Source organism: Rhipicephalus sanguineus, chromosome 8 (genome assembly GCF_013339695.2).
Source record: "Rhipicephalus sanguineus isolate Rsan-2018 chromosome 8, BIME_Rsan_1.4, whole genome shotgun sequence".
In the NCBI taxonomy this organism is placed as follows: domain Eukaryota; kingdom Metazoa; phylum Arthropoda; class Arachnida; order Ixodida; family Ixodidae; genus Rhipicephalus; species Rhipicephalus sanguineus.
Window position 1 is genome coordinate 93351235 of NC_051183.1, and position 23959 is coordinate 93375193.

The following is a 23959-nucleotide window of genomic DNA, read 5'->3' on the forward strand; positions in this document are numbered from 1 at the left end:
TGTCAGTCTTTATATTTTACAACGTCATATCCGTGACGGAAATGCGTCAGTGGAGCCGTGGTAGACCCAGGCATAAAACACTTTCGTGTTAAAAAATAAAGAGATGCGTGAAGAGAGAGAGCGCAATGTAAAGAAAAGACAGGGATGTTCACCAATGGAACAGTTCTGGGTGGTTACCCTCTACTTGTGAAGGGAAAAGAGGGAGTGAAAGAATCAAAGGAAATGAGGCTGCGTGAGGACACCAGAAGTTCGCCACAATAGCATTCTCGAAGAACTACACATCAACATGGCCAGTGAGCCGTCACAATTCGCAGTTGTGTCCGGCTTCTCTAAGAAACCGCACGAACACCCTTCTAGCGACTGGAGCTCAAGTTCGAGTAGGCCAGCACCCAAGTATTTAGTTTCTCTGAGTGGGCGGTCGTGCAGCCGACCTAGGGCAGCTACGAGGGTTTGAGATCGTGGAGCGTCTCTTTTCATTGGGTCACCGGGACGGTATAGAGGCAGCAGCACTGCTTTAGTGCGAGAAGAAGAGAGTGCAGACACTGCCCTGTATTGCGTACAAGGTGCTGGGCGTGTCTTGGAACTGCTTAAAAAACGCCAGTGTCGCTGGAGCCGGAGCTGAAATGCGACACTTTTTGCCTCAGTGCCGCAACAGGGGCCGCAACGCGAAGTTCCCACATATGAAGTAGGACAGCGGACCGCAGCGCTTTCTGTTTCCGGCTGACGGGATGTCTACTCTCGAATCAGCGCCACTTGCCCAAACCCATGCTCCGGAGCGAGAAGGAGCCGCCTCCAGTCGCCCTTCGCTGTACATGTGTATAAGATAGGGACCTTGTTCTCCCAGATCTGTTGTGAGCCGCTCTTTGACAATGCGTTCAAATATGTTCTCTGTGCGGGGTGCTAGGGAGACGGAACCCTTATTTGCAATTGAGATTGGCTTGCTTGGGATAACCATAGTTACGTTGTAGTACTTATAGGATGCCCTCACCTCGCTCTTGTAGCGGCCAACGTCGCTGCAGTGCATAGACGCTAAGCTCGGCGCTCGCAGCTGGCACCATCGGTGCCGGCATCCGAAGACGTGAAAAAAATCACAGCATATCCACGGAGTGAATGATGATGAGTGGGCGAAGCTGCGGAGGTTCATCGGTAAACCGTGAATCTTCCGTGAATTCTGCCCAGTACATCATCACCGACGTGAGATCGGGCGCGTTTATACTAAAGGTTCGATGAGTTATGACGACTTGCAGCTCACTTTAATTTTACATGTACGCTGTGAATTTTCATTGTTTAGAAAACCATTGCTTTAGAAAACACCTTGCGTCTTTCGTTAAGCAGCTGGCGTCTTTTTCGTTTTGCTTTAGAAACATCTGGCGTTCTTTCGTTTTGTTTTTACAAAACATCTGGCGTCTTTCGTTGGTTTATTTCATCAATCAACGGCGTTTTGAACAAAATTTTTATTGTTTAATCACGCACAGGAGAAATCTCACCAGGCACTACCTTGGAGGTAAACAATGGCTGCTAATGGCAATGAGAGACAGAAGAAGTCGGCTTTTAGCTAACACTTACACTTCTACAGAGACAGAAGAATTCGGCTTTTAGTTAACGCGCACGCTGCGAATTTTTTATTGTTCAACAACGCACAGGAGAAATCTCCCACCGGCACCACCTTGGAGGTCAAAGGGTAAGACTTGTTACTCACTACTACGAGCACGACGAGGGACGAACGGGTGCCGCCTTAAGGAGCTTCGCCCCTAAAAAAGACGGTTGATCCCTCCGTCATAGGAATCGGAATAACACGAAAGTTAAGCGTGCCCTTACAGAAGTAACTGAATGCTTACTGTACATTGATATAAGAGAGTTTGCACAACGTGTATTGATGTCTGGCAGCTAATGGCGCCGTTTAACGTGTATGCACCCACTTTGATGATTGGTGGTACGTCTCCATCCCGACGAGTAACGTCCATGTTAAATGGTTAAACAAACCCTTGTGGTAGCTGTAGTAGATGACGGTTAAAGCGTAATCAGAGAACGAGGTGTGATAGCCAGAAGAGCGTAGCATATTGGACGCAGAGCTTGGTCGCCATCCCGCGGCATGTTAAAATGTGATTGAACGCAACGGCCGGACTAGAGGGAAACGCAAAGCGCGTCGTGCCGCCCAGCCGGGCCGCGATTTTTCTCGGGGCGAGCACGTGAGCATGGAACGCGCTGTGTGTTAAGGCATTGACAAAATAAAACATGTATTGAAAACGCGCCGAATGGGACGGACGCGTAAACGCGTTGCAGGTGCTAGTCGCGGAGGCCACAGCAATGACGAATTACATTAAGTTACCACTCCCAGAGGTCAACACCACCCAGCCGACCGGGAGAGTGGTAGATATAAAAGGCGCGTTCGTAAAGCCTCGAGAGTCTGTGACCGTGGCGCAGTGGATAGCGTGCCCGGCATCTGCTGTTGCGGACCGAGCGGTCGTGGGTTCGATGCCAGTTGACGGTACCTTTTTTCTTTGCCATCTGATTGTGTATATTTTTTGACGTAACTTCCGTGACGGAAATACGTCAGTGAAGTCTTGGTGGACCCCGGCATAAAACACTTTCGTGTTAAAAAAATTGCTGATCCCTCCGTCATAATAATCGGTATAACACGAAAGTAAAACGTGTCGTCACAGAAGTAGTTATTGTTTGTAGTGCATTGGTATATAAGAGCTTGTACTATCTCTACTGTTGTTTGGCAGATATAGCACCACTTGACGTGGACACACTCACGTTGACGCCCAGTGGCACATCTCCGTACCAACGACTAACGCCAATGACCATGATTTAACCCTTGGGGTAGCTGAAGTTCCTAACATGTACGTGGACACCACATATGGTGAATCACGCGCAAAGACGGCATCAACGAGCACATCATAAACACTGATATGCACTTCTTCAGAGCATCTAGAAACGCGAAGACAAACGCTACGTGCGTCGTGACTTCCCTCTAGCTTGGACGTTCATTCTCTCAGGGCGAGCGGGGAACGCGGTGCGATAATTAGGCGAGCGTCGGAGAGCTATATTTCGGTATACATGGTTGCTGTAAGCGAGGCCTCGCTCATAGCATCCGAAATTACGAAATTACGCTTCCATTGGGAACGCGCCGAACTGGACGGTCGTAGCAACGGCGCGTTTTGTTTCTAGCCTGGTGGCACACATGTCACCGCCCCGTTATAAAGGGGACGCTCATAGCATCCATCTATTGATCCAAGATCACAGGGAGAGGAAAGTGCGAAAGATAAAAGGCGCGTTCATGTAGCCTCATTTAAGTGTTTGGTGGTAGCTCATAGCTCAGCGGGCTAAACGCCCACCAGCCATCATCGTGGACCCAAGAGATCACGGGTTAGACTCCTGTCAAGGGAACTTTTTCTTCATAGTTTTTTTCTTTGCCATCTGTGATGCAGGTTCTAATTATTGTTGCTAATAGCTCTCTGTGGCTGAGCCTCCGAGAGTTTTAATAAGGACAAGGCCGTTTGTTTAACAGAAACTACACACAAAACGTTTAATTATACACTGAAGGAAAAATAACTATACATAGGTAAACACTTAATAAAAAGATCACTGCACACGTTAAAGCACTCTTAACAGCAAAAGAAATGCGAGTTCAAAGACCTTAACTACAGAGTCTAGTTTTGACGCGGCTGAGCAGCGGAGCGGGCAATAATAGGAGATCAGTCTCACCAAATCGCATAGGTTCTGATGCAAAACGCAACCGGAACGTGGTGGCTCAGGCTCGTTCAGTTGACGCGGGCTGGCTGGTGACGAAGAGGTAACGGTGGCTGCTGGTCGACGCACTGAGATGCCCGAGCAACCTGGCCTGGCAGCTGGAAGCACAGCTCGGGCCCGCAGCCCAACTGCTGCTGCTTGCCTGCCGGAACCAGAGTCCGCAGGCCTTGGGGTGGAGTTCACCCACCATGTCTATGGCCTCTCACGGGTACCCGATGGCCGGAAGCCCCGGCCGGTTGAAGTCCTGGAGGCTCGGGTCCGAAACCCCACGGCCATCTTGAGCGCCCGGTCCGGCGACAACCTTCTCCTTGCCTCGTTCCCTTCGAACTCCCTGGCTCTTCTTCGACCCAGGCTTTTCCTCGGCCTCGGCTCAACTTGTCCCGTCCTGATTGGTGATGCTGAAGTTTCGTGGTGCCCAACTATTGGCCCCTGGAATGTCCGTGGTGACTTCCTATTGGGCCACTTGTCCGTCGAACCCTTACGACTCGCGCCCTCGTGAAGGTTTTCATCGTCGTCGTCTTCCGTTCGGCACTGTGCTCATCTACGCGCTCGCACGCCTTGTCGTCTTTCTCTTTATGACGCACACTTTTCAAAGGCGCACAATTCAAACGCGCACTCCACTCATCACACCATCTGATGACGTTCATTTCGCTGACGTATTTCCGTGACGGAAATACGTCATGGAAGCCTTGGTGGACCCCGCCATAAAGCACTTTCGTGTTAAAAAGGAAGACAGGCTGCGCGTGGTAAGGCGCACGCTCGGCACGCACAGATTAGATCTGTGAGCAGGTTTCTTGTGTTGTCTGAAGCCCCACTGCACACTCGCGGTTTGGAACTGTGGTGACTTCCGCCTAAGAGATGACAGAACCCAGCAACCAGCCACTCTTAACTGGTGGTGGTTGAAAAGCTCATTGATAAGAAGGCCGACAGTAAGGAAATTCAAAAGTACCACTGTGGCCGGCTTTCCGACTACAGGCCGTGCCTAGTCGCGAAGTTCTGCACCCAGGTCACCCAGCGAAGATGGAGATCTGTCTCAGTGCTGGATAAAGGAGCCTTCCACTTCTCCGGACTGGGTATGTGCGAAGTCGCGGGGGCAAGTGCGCCGGCACGAGAATAAAATATTTGACGTGGTCGGGACGTTGACGAAGGTGGCAGTGGGCATGTTCAAGACGAAACTCTTTATTTGGGTGCACCTGTGCACGAGAACCTAAAAGTCAGACTGAAGCAATACATGCTGTACACTGATAGCAGCGAACTGCAAGTCAGCCTCGATAATCTGATCTGCAGTAAGGCGCTTCGGCATTTATACATGTCATGAAACCTTCCAGCTTTACCGCTGGTGGCTATGTTAGTTCCCGAATAAACTCAACTGTTCGCGTTTGCGCGCTCAAGCCTATTAGAAGATTCGGAACTAATCTGGTAGGTTCCCAGACATCCGGGCGCGTTTTGCGCAAGGCAGTGGTTGTACGTGTAACGAACCAGTGACATAAAAGTAGCAAGAGAAGCGCGCGTGGCATTGCCCCCTCTCAAACAGCATCGTTCCTATGCAGTTAACGGAACATGGAGGGGCAAAAAAGCATACAAAAATAAAGCACAAAAAAGCAGAATGTAGATTCATCAGGTTCACTAACGCGTATAAAACGGCTTAAGGCGGACGACATGGACGACTTCAGGTGGTCGCGTTGCGCCTAGAGGAATACTTGTCGCAGAGCTGAATGACCCACGAGAAGGTAGGCGGCTCGAAGTAGCGAGTTCTTTAGGAGAACTCCGTTTCGCAAGGCCTTTAATACCTTCGGAACAACGGCGGTTCTGCAGTCTAAGGATTTCACAAGGCCCCCTAGTTCCTGGTCGACTCGTTATCGCTCAGTGAAGTCGCGGCATTTATGGTTCTCAACGAGCAGTAATCATCCCGGTCATCCGGCGACGCTGAACGACGCTGCTCTACGGGAGGGGCGGCGTTCAGGATGCAGATTCCTAGGGTAGGGATAAACGGTTTAGAGAGAGCAGATGTGGAAAGGGATGGGCAGCGAGGTGGGAAGAATTATATGAGTGTAAACTAAGTGTGGAGAGAGCTACGGGACCGGGCCGGGTGCGGAGGAGCTGGACCGTGCGGTTCGTCACCCTGCGCTTTGTACGGGAGTTGTGGACGGCGATGGAGAGTAGGCGATCCGTTGAAGTAGATGTGGGAAGGGGCAGGGCCTACTTAGTCGCCTGGCGGCTAAGGCTGTTGACATTGTCTTCCTCGGTGCGAGAAAGGAAGTGATATAGAAGAGAATAGACCAAGCGGCTCAGAACAAAGGCCACCATCCTTGTCAAGCTACTTCGTGCCCACGGGACGTTGCAGCCCTACGCGCAGAACTCCACCGGAGAGTTTTGTCCACAAAACTCTCTGTAAAGAGTTTTGTCCACGCCCGGGGCGCTAGCTGTCCAGTGTGCTTTTTGGCGATTCAGTGTTTGCCTGGGCTCGTACTAAGTGTCAGCTTAGAAAGGCCCTCGTAACTCAGCCTCTATGAAAGGCTAATCTGGCTGTTCGCTCCGCAATGCTAGGTACTCTCTGAGGGCCGAAAAGTTGTTGGTGTTCGCCTGCAGCTTATCTGAGTCACAGAACGTTTTTGGAAGTTGTTGGAGTACCTGGTCTTCTCTGCCACCATTGTGAATGATTCGAAGGATTGTACGATTTTATTGCATTTTGGAGTGTGCGTCGTCACAGTCAGACGTTCCTGAGAGCTCTTCTTTGTGCTGAGGGCGCCTTGAAGTTGGTCGCAGAGTGACTCCCATCTCTGGCTCGGTAGCTGTTCGGTGCACCCGTCTGCCTGTGTGGTATGGTGGTTCTGCGGTTTAGTAGCGGCTATGCTTTTGCCCTCGCCAGCGTTGAAGACCGATCAGCGAGCTATCTAAAAGAGTATTAGGTGAATATCGACTGCCTGATGTTTCCTCGCCATGGAGTTATTGTTCCTGGTGTGACTGCCATCACGTGCGGTCCCGGCCGTTCAGCTAGGCTTCAATGTCTTCGATGGCAGAGCTATTGTAACTCCATTGCTGTATGCGTGTGCAGTAGAAATAAAAATCTGCGCTGCTCAGGCTCTCATCAAGCGGTTATATGTCCATGGCTCGGCGTATTTGAAAAGCTCTGATATTTTTTATTCCTCCGACGAACCCATGCCAGAAATTGATTTACGTAAGGCCAAGTGAACGAGCAGACGTGTCCCACTAAATGCACAGTGGCATACAAGGCCAAGTAAGCGCTCCGCTGTTGAACTCATCACTTGGTCAGCGTACGCTTGACGTATTAGCGAATTCCAAGCTGTAAGGCCACGATTTCTGCAGTAGGAATGAAAGTGAGCCCCGTATTTTAATGAAATTTCTTCAGGTGGAGTATGTGTTAACTTCCCCGTTTACTGTCTACGTTATCTTGCTACATTGTATCTTTGTCCTCCTATTGACTGGCGGTCGTACAAGGGCAGCATATCTTGAAGAAAAGCGTGGATAGCAACCAGTTGCTCTCAATATGAACATACTTGTTGGCTTGAGCTTTAAGGGCCTTGATGATTTTCACTATAGATCCCATGGATGACTGAGTGCTGCAGCCATCAAGTAATGGCTCAGAAACGTAATGGATGTTTTGAAGGAAAAGTTGGATGGCCAATCTAGACGCCGAAATTCTAACAAAGATTTTTTAGAAGTCGGAACGTATTTCGCGTCGTGTGATTTGAGACATTTGGAATGCGTGCGAACATTGCTATGAATCAAGGGCTCTTACATGTTGAACCGACAATACAATTATGAGGCATGGCCTTGCTGAGGAATCCTGATAAATTTTATGGGAATACCGCTAGAGGCAGGCACGTAGCCAGGATTTTTTTTCGGGGGGGGGGCCCAAGGCCTAAATATTCGAAAGAAAGTCTTTTCATGGCAAAAAGAAAAAAAAAATTGCCCGGGACCATAAAAGGCTGGACGAATTTCGGGGGGGGCCCGGGCACCCCGGGCCCCCCCCCCCTTGCCTACGTGCCTGGCTAGAGGGACGTTGCAGAGAATGAATAGACAACGACGAAGTGCTAGTGTAGTGCGTGCCGTGGACAGTGCTTGGGCTCGACTCACGGGTGGACGCTGACGGCCATGGCAGGCGCGGTCATCTCCCACATTGGCGCCTAATGTGGGGCCCCTGCGTCGTTCCGGGTAGGACCGCGTTCGTGGGGGAGACCGCGTCTCGTCGGCTGTTCCGTTGCCCTTGAATGCCCGCCGTCCAGACTGCAGCCGTGACAGCAGCCGTGAGAGCTGTTTGCACAGAAAAGCCAGGACTTCTACCGACAAGCAAGCCGACGTCGCCACGCAGCAGAAAGCCGACGTAGTCATCTCCGCCAAGGAGAAGGGGCCGGCGACGCCAACAGTGAAAGGTATCCGCAGGAACGGAATTTAGCCGAGGTGACCGAATGCTATTACATGAAGGAGTTCAAAAGGCAGATCACAAAGACAAGGAGAACGCGTAATCCAAAGACGACGCGGAGAAGGAGAAGAAGATGCAGAATAAGAAGGAGGAAGGGGAGGAAGCCGAGAGCCAGAAGGAGGACTACGCTAAGGACGAGGACGAGTTAGAAGATGACGAGGTGGCTGCGAAGGGCGCAAGTGAGGGCGAAGACAGAAATGAAGGAAGAAGATGATGCTGCAGATCCCGCGTTCTTGTGCAGATGATTATGAGGAGGAAGGGGATGATCCCAAGGAAGACGAAGACGAGAAGGACGAGACGATCGGCTTGGAGAACGGGGCATCGATGGAAATGGTCTGGTCCACGACGAATAATAAGACGGAGGAGGAGAATTCGAACGCGGGCTCTCGGGCGACGGGCTTCTGCTTCGCCCTCCCATACCCTGCACCCCTGTGGCGGCTGCCTGGCCTTCCTGCTGGTTTGCGGCTGCACATCACCGGCGACATACTGAGTGCACTTTCTGAGCGAAGAAAGGGACCGCGACCAGGCGGGTGTCTAAGGCCACGTATGGTTTAGGACCTGCGGGATATCCTGGAAGACATCGAAAGGTTTAGGACCCGCAGGTGCCTGGAAGACCTCGATCCCGGAGCTGTGCTGCCTGGTCTGCTGCGCCTCTTCGCATCTTCGCTTGGTGCACCAGCTCTCCAGGTTTTATCGCCGGTGGGGGCGTCGTCCTAGTCGGCTGCCGCGGGCTGTCGCCATCGCCCCCCTGGGGGGGGGGGGGTATGGTAATACCGCTAGAGGGACGTTGCAGAGAATGAATAGACGACGACGAAGTGCTAGTGCAGTGCGTGCCGTGGACAGTGCTTGGGCTGGACTCACGGGTGGACGCTGACGGCCATGGCAGGCGCGGTCATCTCCCACAATTTTAAGCACCTGCGGTTGTTCGACATGAGCCTAAATTGATGTACATGGGAGAATCAAAGTTCACCCACATCTTATCACGGCAGCTATCATCGGGAATTGAAGTAGCGTCCTCCAGCTAAGTAGTGCTGCGTGTTAGCCATAAGCTATTGCGATGTCATCAGCAGTGTCATCATGAGGTGCCTGAAGACAAAGACACTGTCCTATTGCGTCGAAGCACCGACTTGTATCGCGAGTCGCACTCAAGTGGCACATGCCAATAGCCTTTGGTGAGATCTTCTTTGGAAAAATAAATGTTTGCAAATTCCGCAAATCGGTAATTGATCTTTCGGTTCAGACGTACGTCATCGATGACGACACTGCGCGCTAAAAATCAATCCAGGCCTACAGGTCTTTTCAAGTTTTTTTGCCAGCTCAAGACGAAAACGCATGGGCAACCTTCTGCACTAAAAAAAATAAGCGTATTCATCTTGTTTACAAGAGTGCCCTTCTTTGTTCTCAGGGACCTGCAAGTCTTGCAGCCATTCAGCTCAGCCATACTCGAGGAATGTCATCAGTTGTGTTTTTTCGTTTAACGCAAGACGGCGCTGTCACGCGGATGTAGAAACAACAAGATAAGGTGACCTTCTACCGGGAAATTATGTCGCTTATAATTTTGTTTTCCTGGTGTTAACACCAGTTGTCACCTCTACACCTATCGAAATAAATGCTCCTTATCACAAAAAAAGTGTAACAGGCCATTTTAATAAAGAATGTTCTTAAATTCAGTTTTGTATACCGGGTGTCCCAGCTATCTTTAGCCAAGGGTTAAAATATGCAATATTAGAGTCAGGCGAGTGAAAGAAACTGTAAATTACTGACAGCTACCTTGCGCACCAAAGACAATTCTTTGTTTCGTCATTGATTAATTTGTTTATTAGGATTATTTATTTAAATTGCCAAATATTAACTTTAGGCAAGAAATGCGACTTGCAAAGTTCAAGAGCATCTTCAGAAACCTCCATTGCATTAGTTGCGATAAAGAAAGTCTCACGTATACAATTTTTCCAAGCTGCAACGAAAGCCCGCGATTAACCACGTGACTAGTACATTCGCGCGCGTGACTAGCGCATTCGACTGGCGCCGCGACTCGCCGCCTCCCCTGCAGCGGTAGGCCGATAAGTTAACGATGGTTTCTTGGACCGCCCTCGCTACAACTTGCACCGTCACGCGCGCCAACTGGTTCACGCGGCCCAAGAAACCACCGTTAACCTATCGGCCTACCGCTGCAGCGGAACCGGCTTGTCGCGGCCACAGCTGATTTCCTTCGATCAAACCATGGCTGGGAGCAGCATGATGGCTGTGCGCGAATGCGCTAGTCACGTGGTTCTTTTTGTATTTCGCGGGCTTTCTTTGCAGCTTGGAAAAAATGATACACGTGCGATTTATTTATCGCAAATATGGTAATTGGCGTTTCTGAAAACGCGCTCGAACTTTGCAAGTCTCATTTCTTGCCGAAAGTCAGTATTTAGCAATTTAATCATGTAATTGTAATTAAGAAATATATAATTACTAAAGAAAATTGTCTGTAGTGCGCAAGGTGACTGTCAGCAATTTGGAACTGATTTCACTCGCCCGCCTCTAATACTGTATTTTTAACCCTTGGCTAAAGATTGCTGGGACACCCGCTTTATGGTATTGAATATGTTGTACCTAGGATAGTTTTTTGTGTTATGTCAAATGATATACAGCTGCTTTGTTGTTGACTAATACTACTTGCAGAGTTCTCCATTTTACACCAAGCTGAATCTCTCTGAAGAATGGAGAGATGGCTTTTCAGACCTCATGGTAAGTGAAAACTGGAAATTACTAGTTGTGATTTCAGAGAAGCGTCTGAATAAAAAGCCACCCTCAAAGCACTTGGGGTGACGGGCAAATTGCCGACACAGATAAGGTGGACGCACTGAGAAAACACGGTAAAACGAAAAAGCCACGAATTTATACTAGACACCAAGAATTCACACTTCTAAATAGGCTTCAGGTGGTGATATTGCTATCGCCATTCGGGCACCGCAGCACACAGAGTTGATGCCGATGTTGTCGCCTTAGAAGCCTAGTGGCGGTGGCTTGGAGGTCTTCATCGACTAGTCACTTCTGAAGACTTCACAGACTAATAAGGGACTTCAGTGGCTGTAGCGATGTAGAGCTGGGCGCCAACGGGCCTCAGCAAATCATTATTAGTAAGAGATGCTGCGGAGTAGGCCGTCTCAGCGGAAATATTTCGGCAGCGCCAGACGCAGGGCATAGTCCGAGGGCCAGAGACAAGAATGGCCGTAGTCACTGTTGATCAGCCTATGCACAATGTCAACGAAGGCTCTCTTGGAACCGCCAGATTTCCTTCTGGGATTTTGCGATTTTGCGTGCCTCCCGAAAAACCCACTGCCTAGGCTGTGACGTCAGCATTTCTACACCGCTGCACTAGTCCAGAAATGAGGTGATCCCTCTCTCTCTTGAACAGGTGTATATTCTAGCACGGGTGCCAACCGATGACTCGCCTGAGCTACGTAGGTAGAGAAGCCGGCGAAAGTAAAAGTGCGGCAGTAACCGGAGAAATGATGGCCAACGAATTCCGGCCGAGCAGTAGGTGGAGCATTCATATTTAGGCGTAGCCCGACGCTGCATGTGTACTAGGCCCAGTGACAGCTCACCGCGAAGTGTCACTCCGTCAGCCGAATTGGCTTGTTAGCCACGGCAAATTGCGTGTGAAGCACGCGCAAACTTGTGCTTATTCGGCCGCAGACACCAAACGCAAGTACCGATGCCGAAATTCGCGAAGCTCTCTTTCACGCTGAAGAGCCCCTTTCGCGGAACCCATCTACATATGCCGACGCCCTCGCAGCTGAAGTACAATTCGCATAACAGAACGGTGCAACCTTTTGTTTTATGTTTGATCCGATATATGATGAGATATAGTAAGTTACCTGCGGCACGCTCTTAACACTTAGGCCAAATATGCCCAGGCTGCCTGCACATATCATGGAGCAGAGGCAGTTAGTGCACTTCTAAAATATTTATTTATCTTATAATAGCACACTATCTGAATTTTGGTAAACCAGTGACAAGGTAAATCTCACTCGCTCGATCTTTACTCGCATGCATGTTGTTTCGATTATTGTGATGAGCAGCGTTCTTGGAGTACACGGCCGCGATAAATATCGGCAGGGTGACGGAAAACTGGTATTTGGTATTTAGAGATGGCACACGAAAAGTTACAAAAAAACAGCGTCAGGAGGACATCATCCGCGTAACTACGCCCACTACAGGGCAAGGGATTCTGCTTTATTTCTCCACCTAACCGATCCCTTGCTTGTGGCGGCCATGTTAACCCCGCAAACGTCTCACTCTTATCTGCCCACCTAACTTTCTGCCTCCTGCTAGTTGGTTGCCCTTCTCTTGTAAGCCAGTCTGGTACTCTAAGTGGCCAGCGGCTATCATCCCTTCTCGCTAAATGATGCTCATTTCTTCTTCATTTCGACTAATATGACCTTAACACGCGGTTGTTCCCTGATTTATCCTGCTTTCTTCTTAACCCTTAAGTGGAAATTTATCGTTTTAACCGCACAGCATTAAAGAACTCGTTTCGCAGAAATTCCGGTGTCAGTGTCGGCGGCGTGTTTTATTGTGAGCGAAAAATTGGCCTTGTCGGTGAGCAGAGATTCGAGGGGAAGGCAAATAAACAAATAATAAAGAAATCTTCGTTTCGATTGGGACCAGGGATTCGAACCTGCGACCAGTGGCTCCGTGGTGCGATGCGTCTAGCCGCTCGGCCACCACGCACATATCCTATAGCATAGCAACGGCGAGCTATTTATACACACCATTTAGCTTTGGTGGTACGCACACCTTTGAGGTTCTTCAGCGGCTTGGCAGGACACCCACGAGATTTCGCAAAGGAGACACGGCCGCGTTTTTAAACGGCACCTCTCCGCCGTGTGGCCTTGTATCGTTGTGCAGACATGCGCCACAGTGTATATTGTTAAGGAAAGACACAAACTTGAATATGTATACCGTCAAATCCCGAGTAAGCGCCCCCCTTACGATGACGGATAATCCGATAAGAGGGCAGGCGCTTGCTCGGTCGCGGATCAAAATTCAAGACAGCAGCGGCAGAGCCACTAAAAATAAAGAATGCACAGCGTGCTTCTAATGAACTGTTGCATTGAATGCGCATGCGTTCACTGTTTTTATCCGCTTTCGTCGAGCGAATGAAAACAATGAATGAAACAGTGAAAATAGCGGTAGGAGAGAAGGTGCTCATATTACAAATCTCACGAAAATGAGAGGGGGCGCTTTTCGGGATTTTACGGTAGATGTATTTAGAATTCATTAGGCGAGCAGCGCTGCCGATACGAACAGCTCTCGCCGGTCTATCTTTTGTCGCCGTTTTCTTCGTCTTCTTGACCGCGACGCCACTTGTACGTAGCATTACCGCCAAAGGCGGCAGCGCCGTCCCGGAGCGTTAAAAGGCGTTTTCGGAAGCAATATTGGCATCGAGAGCCACCACAGGAGAGACCGGCGCTGCTATCGCTATGACGTCGTAAACGCCATCACGTGACTCTCCGACGCTGCTCGCTGCACCTCATGCCCGAGGTTGAAGCTTTTCTTTTTAATCAGCTGGTCTATTGCTCTGTGCCGTAGTGCCAACGTATTCGACCGAGTCCGGTGTGAGTTTCCACGCACATCCCAAAACCAAGAAGCAGCGAGATGCGTGGTTGATAAAGCTTTGAATGGGGAAGCAACCCAGCATCCATTATCGCCTGTGTAGCAGGCACCTTGGTGAAATAAAGTTTGCGTACTGCGTTGGAGCTAAAATGTTCGGTAAGTACTACGTGAGAATTTCTGTGATTGTACACACAGGAATTTACGACGTTTATTCACGCCAGGCTGGAAGAGACGATGCCTGGTTCCCGAAGCAGTTCCATCGCAAAACCTTCCTGTCCGGCCCTTGGACCGTCCAAAACACACCGAGTTTCGCCGAAAGGCCCTCGGCACAAGGGTGGCGAGAGTGACTTTGTCTCGACGTTGTTCTTTTACGCTGCATATTCGGACGTGGTCGGCTCCTTCCGTTAGCAGGCAAGATGTGCTGAACTGCTGGTCAACGAACTCGTTGATGCCAGAGACCGGCAAAGTCACTGAAAACGAGATACGGTAATTGTAATTAGTAGTCGAACAAGCGATTCACACGTGCTGGCATGATATCACATCAGTCAATGTATACCCCCTCGCAGAGAAGCACACGAACCGGAAGCTTTGATAAAGGAGACAAAAATATATGCGGTTGAACTTCCACTTATTAAAATATATCTGTTATAATTCATTGTTCGGCAACAATTCTGGCTAAAGGGGTAAGCAGCACTCACCACGAGCGTTGTGGAGATTACTATTATTGCGGCAAAATAACTTATCGCTATCTTTACGAAAGATCTCGCGAAAGTAATGAGCAATGTCGAAGGATTGTTTGCGCTCGGCCATTTCATTACGCGCTGAAAACTAGGGCAAGGCGTTGCCGTGAATTGTGCGTGGCAGACCGCGCCGATTGAAACGGTACCTCTCGGCCGCGCAACTCACACGCAAAAGCAAGAGACAGGTGCGCGATGTCGCGCTTGCCTCAGTAAAGATAAATTTACACGAGATGCGAGGATGCTTCGAGTTACAGCTTATTAGGTAAATTACATAACTCACCTTTTACAAGAATGGCCTCTTCACGCTCGGTGTCCATGGCTCCGCGCACACTCGCCCTGTCGAGAGTGCTCGACGCGACGATGACAGCCCGTTGGCTCACGAAAAACCTTTGCTGGCAAACACACTGATTGTTTCACAGCTAATACAAGTGCATTCCAAACTTAAAAAACGAGAAAAACCGTGGCTGAACACTGGCGACGTCGAACGCTCCGTGCACTCGGTACCACGTGATGCCGTTTTATACGTCACAGAGAGATTCCGGCAGACGGCGCCACTGTATGTCCTCACCGCCAACTGTAGGCCTTGAGCCGTGAGACGTGAACAGCATTACTGCGCCGAACAGCAAGTAACGATGGACAGATGGGGCCAATCACATAGGCAACATCCGTTATTCGACGCAATACATGGTAAGGTCCCGTGTAACGCGACAAAAGTTTTTCAGATAGGCCCACTCGATGATGAGGGGACCAGAGTAGCACAAGGGTACCGGGAGCGAAATGTGCGTCTCGATATAAAGCATCGTACCGACTCCGTTGGTTGGTCTGCGGCGCCGTCAGCTGAGCGCGGGCGAATTGACGGGAATGATCGGCTCGCGCGATAAGTGACGGTCATACTCTCTAGAGGACGAGGTATTGGCTCCAGTGTGTCGAATCGGAACAAAAACAAAAAAAACGATATTTTTGATTGGAACGAAAGCGTAACCGAAACGTTTTATATGATTTCGTTCCGGAGTGAAACCGAAAATTTTAAACGAAAGTGTTTTGTGCCGGGGTCCACCAAGACTTTCATGGCGTATTTCCGTTACGGAAATACGTCAGCAAAATGAACGCCATCAGGTGGCAAAGAAAAAACTAAGAAAAAGTTCCGTAGACAGGAGTCGAACCCATGACCTCATTCAGTGGCGATGGCTGGCGGGCGTTTAGCCCATGAGCTACCGCGAAACACATTACGTAGGCTACATGAACGCGCCTTTTATCTGTCACACTTTCCTCAGAGTGTTTTTGGTTGGATGGATGGACGCTATGAGCGTCCGCTTGATAACGGGCCGGTGACATGTGTACCACCAGGCTCGAAAAAACAACGCGCTGTTGATACGGCCGTCCCATTCGGCGCGTTTCCAATAGAAGTGTATTTTCGCCAATTCTTTAACACCACGAGGTGGCGGATTTAGCCCAAGCCTCGCTCATAGCATCCATCCATATCGAAAAATAGCGCTCCGACGCTCGCTTGCTGTCGCACCGCGTTCCCCGCTCGCCCTGTGAGAATTAACGGCCCGCCTATAGAGGGAAGAAACGGTGCGCGTTGCATTTCTCTTAGCGTTTCACAACGCTTTGAAGGAGTGCATATTGGTATCAATGTTTATTATGCGCTTGTGAATGCCATCTTTGCGCGGGATTTACCATATGCAATGTACACGTATACGTTAAGAACTTCTGCGACCGCAAGGGTTTAGTCACGAACATAGGCGTTAGTCGTCGGTATGAAGATGTGCCACCAGGCGTGAACGTGAGTGCGTCCACATCAAGCGGTGTTATATATGCCAAACAACAGTAGACATTGTACAAAGTCTCAATTCACTATAAACAATCAACTACTTCTGTGACGACACGTTTTACTTTCGTGTTATACCGATTCCTATGACGGAGGAATCAGCCACCTTTCTTAAATCGTTTCAATTGCGATAGCAATTATATGAACAGTTGGGGCTGCTTTTTGCCGCCGCCGTCATGCACCCTATGTGTATAAGTATGTATATATATATATACATATATATATATATATATATATATATATATATATATATATATATATATATATATATATATAAAGTCCCAAAGAAAAATAATTCAGTAAAATGCTTCCGAAGCATGCAATCGAACCAGCGACCTCTCTCTCTGCAGCACGTGGCGCTTACCACTAAGCCACAAAGCGCAGATCCTTCAGGTAGCTAACGGCGAGCTTTATATACACACCCTTTACCGCTGGCAGGACTGAGGCACGGCAGGCGCTTCTAAGCGTTTCTTGATTACCAGCGAGATGGCGCGATTACCAGCAAGATGTTCTTGCAGCGTAGCAGCGCGTCCATCACGGGCTGCATTTTAAATGCGAAGCATTTCTTAGCGAACCTCTGGCACTTTGAGCGTTTCTATCTATGTATCTATCTATCTATCTATCTATCTATCTAGCCGCCTACGTCTGGGTGCTCTCATAGTCGCCTCCTTAACTTGGTGTAGACCAAAATTTGCATGGGAGGGTAAGAGGATTTGACGAATATGATTGCCGGGTCATGACATGAATAACGTTAAAATCCTGTCGCGTACGTCGTCAAACCCTTTCCACTAGACGCGTGTGGCACATACTCGTTTACCACGGGCCGCGGTGTACGGGTATGCGCCACAGGTGATTGACAGTTTATATCTACCCAGGAACGGCGAGAACAGACATTGGTAACTTAAATGCTAGAGCGTTAAGAAAAACCAATATCGGCAGCGTTGACTCAACGAAGGGAAAGAGCGAAAATTAGGATCCCAGCAGGAATCGAACCCAAGCATTCTGCGTGGCAATCAGGTATTCTACCACTGAGCCACGCCAGGTCTATAAACTGGTTTGGAAAAACAGCATACGCAGGCGTAATATCGGTGCAACATCAATTGTGGTTGTGGTCCTGGCTATCTCATTTTACAAGAAAGCAATAAACAATACATGATACTCCTACGATGTGTACTCCTACGATACAGGCGTCATATCAGATTAACTTCTGTAGTTCCAGTGTTGGCTCCGCTTTTATAGCAGTCTAATAAACATTATGTTTGTATTCTTATGAATCAGGAAGCTATATTGAAGCATTGCTCGACCCCGGAGGATTACATTATCGAAAGTTACATATGATATCCACATCACCGCACCGTAACGTGCACTTCGTCCACCAGAGCGACGCAGTGTCCTCTTCATTTCTTACGAGGCTGGGCGATGACCTGATGCTGACCGAGGACGATGCCAGATTGATTGACAGCCGCTTTGTAGACTAGGCTACTAGGCTACGTAGGCCGTAGGAGGAATACGACAAACACAATCCACTGAGGTTGGTCTACGTAGCACTATCCAGGCCTACAAGCCTCGACGGCCTATACCTCACCAACGCGAAGGGTGGCTTCAGGTTCTGACATGTCGCCGGCTCGGTCGACAGACAGTTTGTCGACGAAATGACCGACGCATCCACGACTTCCAACAGCTCTACTATACCACATACTTCACTACACATGGACCCCTTGAGACCACGTTCACTACCGGAACCTATAACAAGACATGACCAGCTGCTGGTGCTCACTGATCACGGTGATGATGCCCTTGTTCAAGAACTGTCAAGAACTTCTTGCACACATGCACACGGGTTCGTGAAACGTGTGTGCGTTCTCGGGATACGTATAAGCACTACATTTCTAAGCTTACCGCTTCTGGTGTTGGTAATACCCACGTTGCCATTGGCAGCGTTACCCAACCGTAAACAACTGGTTATATAACACATATGCGGCTCTTCAACATATATATGTGTGCGTATAAAATTTATACAAATCTTTAGCGTCATTCTGTAAGGTGTCGCTCCGTAAAAAAGTTACGCCACAGTCACCTACCCGCCGCATGCTTCGCATAACATCGTCTCCCACGGTACGTGGGATCTGCCGAATTTTTTGCTATCGCATTCACTGCGTCGCCTTTGCGGCGAAACTGTGACTTTTTGGTTCACGTGAAAACGCGGCAATTCAGAACAACTGAGGCCATGAAGCGTGAGCAATTATGAATTTTTCAGGGTACAGTATTAGCGCGTACCACGTTTAAATGCGAAGCATTTCTTAGCGAACCTCTGGCACTTTCAGCGTTTCTATCTACGTATCTATCTATCTATCTAGATATCTATCTATCTAGCCGTGTACGTCTGGGTGCTCTCATGATCGCCTCCTTAACTTGGTGTAGACCAAAATTTGCATGGGAGGGTAAGAGGACTTGACGACTATGACTGCCCGGTCATTACATCAATAACGTTAAAATCCTATCGCGTACGTCGTCAAACCCTTTCCACTAGACACGTGTGGCACATACCCCTTTACCACGGGCCGCGGTGTACGGGTATGCGCCACAGGTGATTGACAGTTTATATCTACCCAGGAACGGCGAGAACAGACATTGGTGACTTAAATGCTAGAGCGCGTTAAGGAAAACCAACATCGGCAGCGTTTACTCAACGAATGGAAAGAATGAAAAGTAGGACCCCAGCAGGAATCGAACCCAAGCATTCTGCGTGGCACTCAGGTATTCTACCGCTGAGCCAGGCCAGGTCTATAAACTGGTTTGGAAAAACAGCCTACGCAGGCGTAATATCGGTGCAACGTCAATTGTGGTTGTGGTGCTGGCTATCTAATTTTACAAGAAATCAATAAACACGACATGATACTCCTACGATGTGTACTTCTACGATACAGGCGTCATGTCAGATTAACGTCAGTAGTTCCAGTGTTGGCTCCGCTTTTATAGCAGTCTAATAAGCATTACGTTTGTATTCCTATGATTCAGCAAGCTATATTGAAGCATTGCTCGACCCCGGAGGAATACATTAACGAATGTTACATATCATATCCACATCACCGCAGCGTAAGGTGCACTTCGTCCACCAGAACGACGCAGTATCCTCTTCATTTCTCACGAGGCTGGCCGATGGCCTCATGCTGACTGAGGATGATGCCAGATTGATTGACAGCCGCTTTGTAGACTAGGCTACGTAGGCCACATACGCCTAGGTAGTCTACGAATAGGACAAACACCACCCACTGATGTTGGTCTACGTAGCACTATCCAGGCCTACCAGCCTCGACAGCCTATACCTCCATCGCGAGGGGTGGCTTCAGGTTCCGACATGTCACCGGCTCTGTCGACAGACAATTTGTCGACGAAATAACCGAGGCATCCACGAATTCCAACAGCTCTATTTTACCACATACTTTACTACACATGGACCCCTCGTCACCACGATCACGACCGGATCATATAACAAGTCTTGACCAGCTGCTGGTGCTCACTGATCACGGTGATGATGCCCTTGCTCAAGAACTGTCAAGAACTTCTTGCACACATACACACAGGTTCGTCAAACGTATATGCGTTCTCGGGACACGCATAGGCACTACATATCAGCTTACCGCTACTGGTGTTGGCAATACCCACGTTGCCATTGGCAGCGTTACCCAACCGTAAACAACTGGATAGATAACACATATGCGGCTCTTCAATTATATATATATATATATATATATATATATATATATATATATATATATATATATATATATATATATATATATATATATGCGTATAATATTTATACAAATCTTCAGCGTCATTTTGTAACGTGTCGCTAAGTAAAAGACGTTACGCCACAATCACTTACCCGCCGCATGCTTCGCATAACATCGACTCCCACGGTACGTGGGATCTGCCGAATTTTTGTTCTCGCTGTTCCTGGGAAGATATAAACTGTCAATCACCCTTGGAGCATACCCGCTTACCTTTGCCCGTGGTATACGGGTATGTGCCACACGTGTCTGGAGGAAAGGGTTGGACGACGTACGCGACAGGCTTTTCACCTTACTCATGTCAAGAATAGAGTCATATCCGCCAAACGCTCTTACCCTCTCATGCCAATTTCGGACTACGCCAAGCTAAGGATTTGATCGCGATCGAGAGCAGCCAGATGTGGGCGGCTAGATAGATAGATAGATAGATAGATAGATAGATAGATAGATAGATAGATAGATAGATAGATAGATAGATAGATAGGTAGATAGATAGAGAGATTAGATAGATAGATAGATAGATAGATAGATAGATAGATAGATAGATAGATAGATAGATAGATAGAAACGCTCAAACTGCCTTGGGTTCGCTTAGAAATGCTGCGAATTTAAAATAAAATGAGAAAAAAATTTCCAGGATCGGACATGATCTGAACACGCGCCCTCTGTCTGGCAGTCGAGTATCCCACCACGTGCCGCACTGCTACCTGTAACTTCTTCGCAAAAATACTCTATACAGGCTTCATGTTGGGCAAGAGAGAGAGAGAGAGAGAGAATAAGAATAGAAGAAAGGCGGGGAGGTTAACCAGCCCTATTGGAAAAAAACAGCGTTTCTAGTGCCTCCCAGTGCCTTTCAGCGTAGTGGTTGGCACTGGAAACGCTGTACAGTGTGTCGAGTGTACTACAGCGCGCTGGGAGGCACTGGGACGGACTGTACAGCGTGGCCAGTGCTGCCCAGTGCGCTGAAAGACGCTGGGAATACTGTACGAAGTGGCCGAGTGTCTTACAGCGCACTGGGAAGCACTGGGCACGCTGTACAGTGTCTGCCGGCGCACTGGGAACAGGCCGCACGTCACCGGCAACAGTGAACCACTGTAACGCTCAATCTCGGCGTTTTTAGTCACGTAAACAGCTTCTCAATAAAAGAACTGCGATCCTTTTTTGTAAATATAGGCTAAAGTTTTGACGTTGTGAAATGTGTTGTTTTTGTACGATTTCATTTTTCTTTCAGTCTGTGCATCCATATTGTACCGAGTAGGTTCTATGATGGAAAACATATAGCAATAACAGCGTCTGTATAATTTTCTTTGTCTGACATCTGATGTACATTGTATGATGCAGGTCATAGACAAGGAGCAATTTTGTATATATTTCTTCCCTGATATTTCATCATTATATTTTTAAATTTTTTTGGCGATAGTGGTGTTATGGTTGTTGGGCTTTTCCTTCGCATTTTTTCTTTTTTTTGTTTATTTGTTTTTGCTCGCGTCTATGTAACTATCTTCTGTGCTATGTTTGGTATCGGGATGTTTTTGTAGTAATGTATATATATATATATATATATATATATATATATATATATATATATATATATATATATATATATATATATATATATATGTTTTTGTTGACCGTATTTGGTATTGTAATGTTAGCTTATGGTCAATTTATCGTTGTTACATATCTTTGTCATTGTCCCAACTGCCTTGTATAGGGTTCACTGGCCTCGTCAAGCTGTCCATAAACAGCTTTTAGCCAGTGAACCTCTCCAGAACCTGTTTCTTTCTGGGAAATAAAATGATTTGATTTGATTTGTGTAATCGAAGGTGCAAATATGGCCTCCCTTCAGTCAGGTATGATCCAAACTACATTTCAACGGTTATTAGATTCTTCGTAATTGATTATGCACGTTCTTCACAGCGATCGCGGCGCACGGAGTACAGCACTAAGCCTAACGGTTGGTTCGGCTACGGTGAACTACTGCGGCTGTATATTACGCGGAAAGTAAACAAAGAGGACGGAAAATATGTTCAAACGGGTGATGAAAACTGAAGTGTTCAGTGTGCAGTTCAGATAAACATTCTTTTCTACATAGGTATGACTAACTGCTTAGCGATTCAGTGCGATCGCCGCAACACATCTGCGGTTACGCTAGCATTTTTTGCGGCAAAACGTGCCAGATAGACGTTCTGATGCTAGGCAGCACATAACAAATTAAATATCTTCTGTTAGGTTCTCGCGAGCACGAGGAGACTGGAATGTGTGTTTCTAAACGAGGAAATGAAAATAGTCGCTACCGGAAGTAGTTAAAACATGAAGAAATGAGAGGTTGACTGACGTCTTTCAGCTGTGGCGTAGCTTTAACGTATACGGCTCAAGATGCATGGCGCGTCGAGGTGGTCGGTGCGACTCCCGCTCTCTCGTTTTTTTAGGGTTTTTTTGTCGCAGCGCTCGTGTTTCAGCCGTAATTATGATCTGGGCATGAGCACCGTTTTTAAAAAACAATTCAAAAGCCCGATTTCGGCCCGTAACGGGTGTCCCAGTGTGCAGCGCACCAGCGTCCAGCGTGCCGCGCTGCACACCAGCGTCCAGCGTCCCAGTACCCAGGGCCACACTGGTCCAATAATCATGCATGGCACTGGGACAGTGACACTGGGTTTTCCAATAGGGAGGGCTGAGCCCGGTAAGCTACCCTGTTGGGCAAGGAATTGTGTTAACGTATGTAGTATAGCGTGGCAGAAGAGTAAAATAACAACCTGGCGTCACACAATGCGAATTGCGCAAGGAGTCGGTCGTTGAATGCTTTTAAACCGCTACAAAGAGTTCAACCATGATTCTTCATCGTGATCACCCACAATTCAAAGTGCACATAATGTCATACAGATGCGTATCGGGTGCCATGATTCCCCGAAGAATGACAAAAATGTCACAGTGGCTGCTTCGCTGCTTCAGAAAAGTTACGGTGATTTATTGCGTAGTGGGTACCTTGCATATGTACTTGTATTAGTTGCCCCAACAGAGTCTACAGCGGGCTCTAGAAAGGCCGCTCTTCAAGCTTTCGCTGTGACTGTGCTGCTTGTTCAGCGCAGGCCTGGTAATTTTTAAACGCGAAGGATTTCTTATCTATCTATCTATCTATCTATCTATCTATCTATCTATCTATCTATCTATCTATCTATCTATCTATCTATCTATCTATCTATCTATCTATCTATCTATCTAATCTATCTATCTATCTATCTATCTATCTATCTATCTATCTATCTATCTATCTATCTATCTATCTATCTATCTATCTATCTATCTATCTATCTATCTATCTATCTATCTATCTATCTAGCCGCCTACGTCTGGGTGCTCTCATAATCGCCCCCTTAACTTGGCGTAGACCAAATATGGTATTGGAGGGTAAGAGGATTTGACGAATATGGCGGTCGGGTCATTACATGAATAACGTGAAAATCCTGTCGGGTACGTCGTCAAACCCTTCCCCCCAGAAGCGTGTGTCACATACCCGTTTACAACAAGCCGCCGTGTACGGGTATGCGCCACAGGTGACTGACAGTGTATATCTACCCAGGAACGGCAAGAACAGACATTGGTAACTTAAATGCATGAGCGTTAGGAAAAAGCAACATCGGCAGCGTTGACCTGACGAATGTAAATAATGAAAGTTAGGATCCCAGCAGGAATAGAACCCAAGCGTTCTGCGTGGCAATCAGGTATTCTACCACAGAGCCACGCGAAATCTGGAAACTGGTTTGAAAAAAACAGCCTAGGCAGGCGTAAT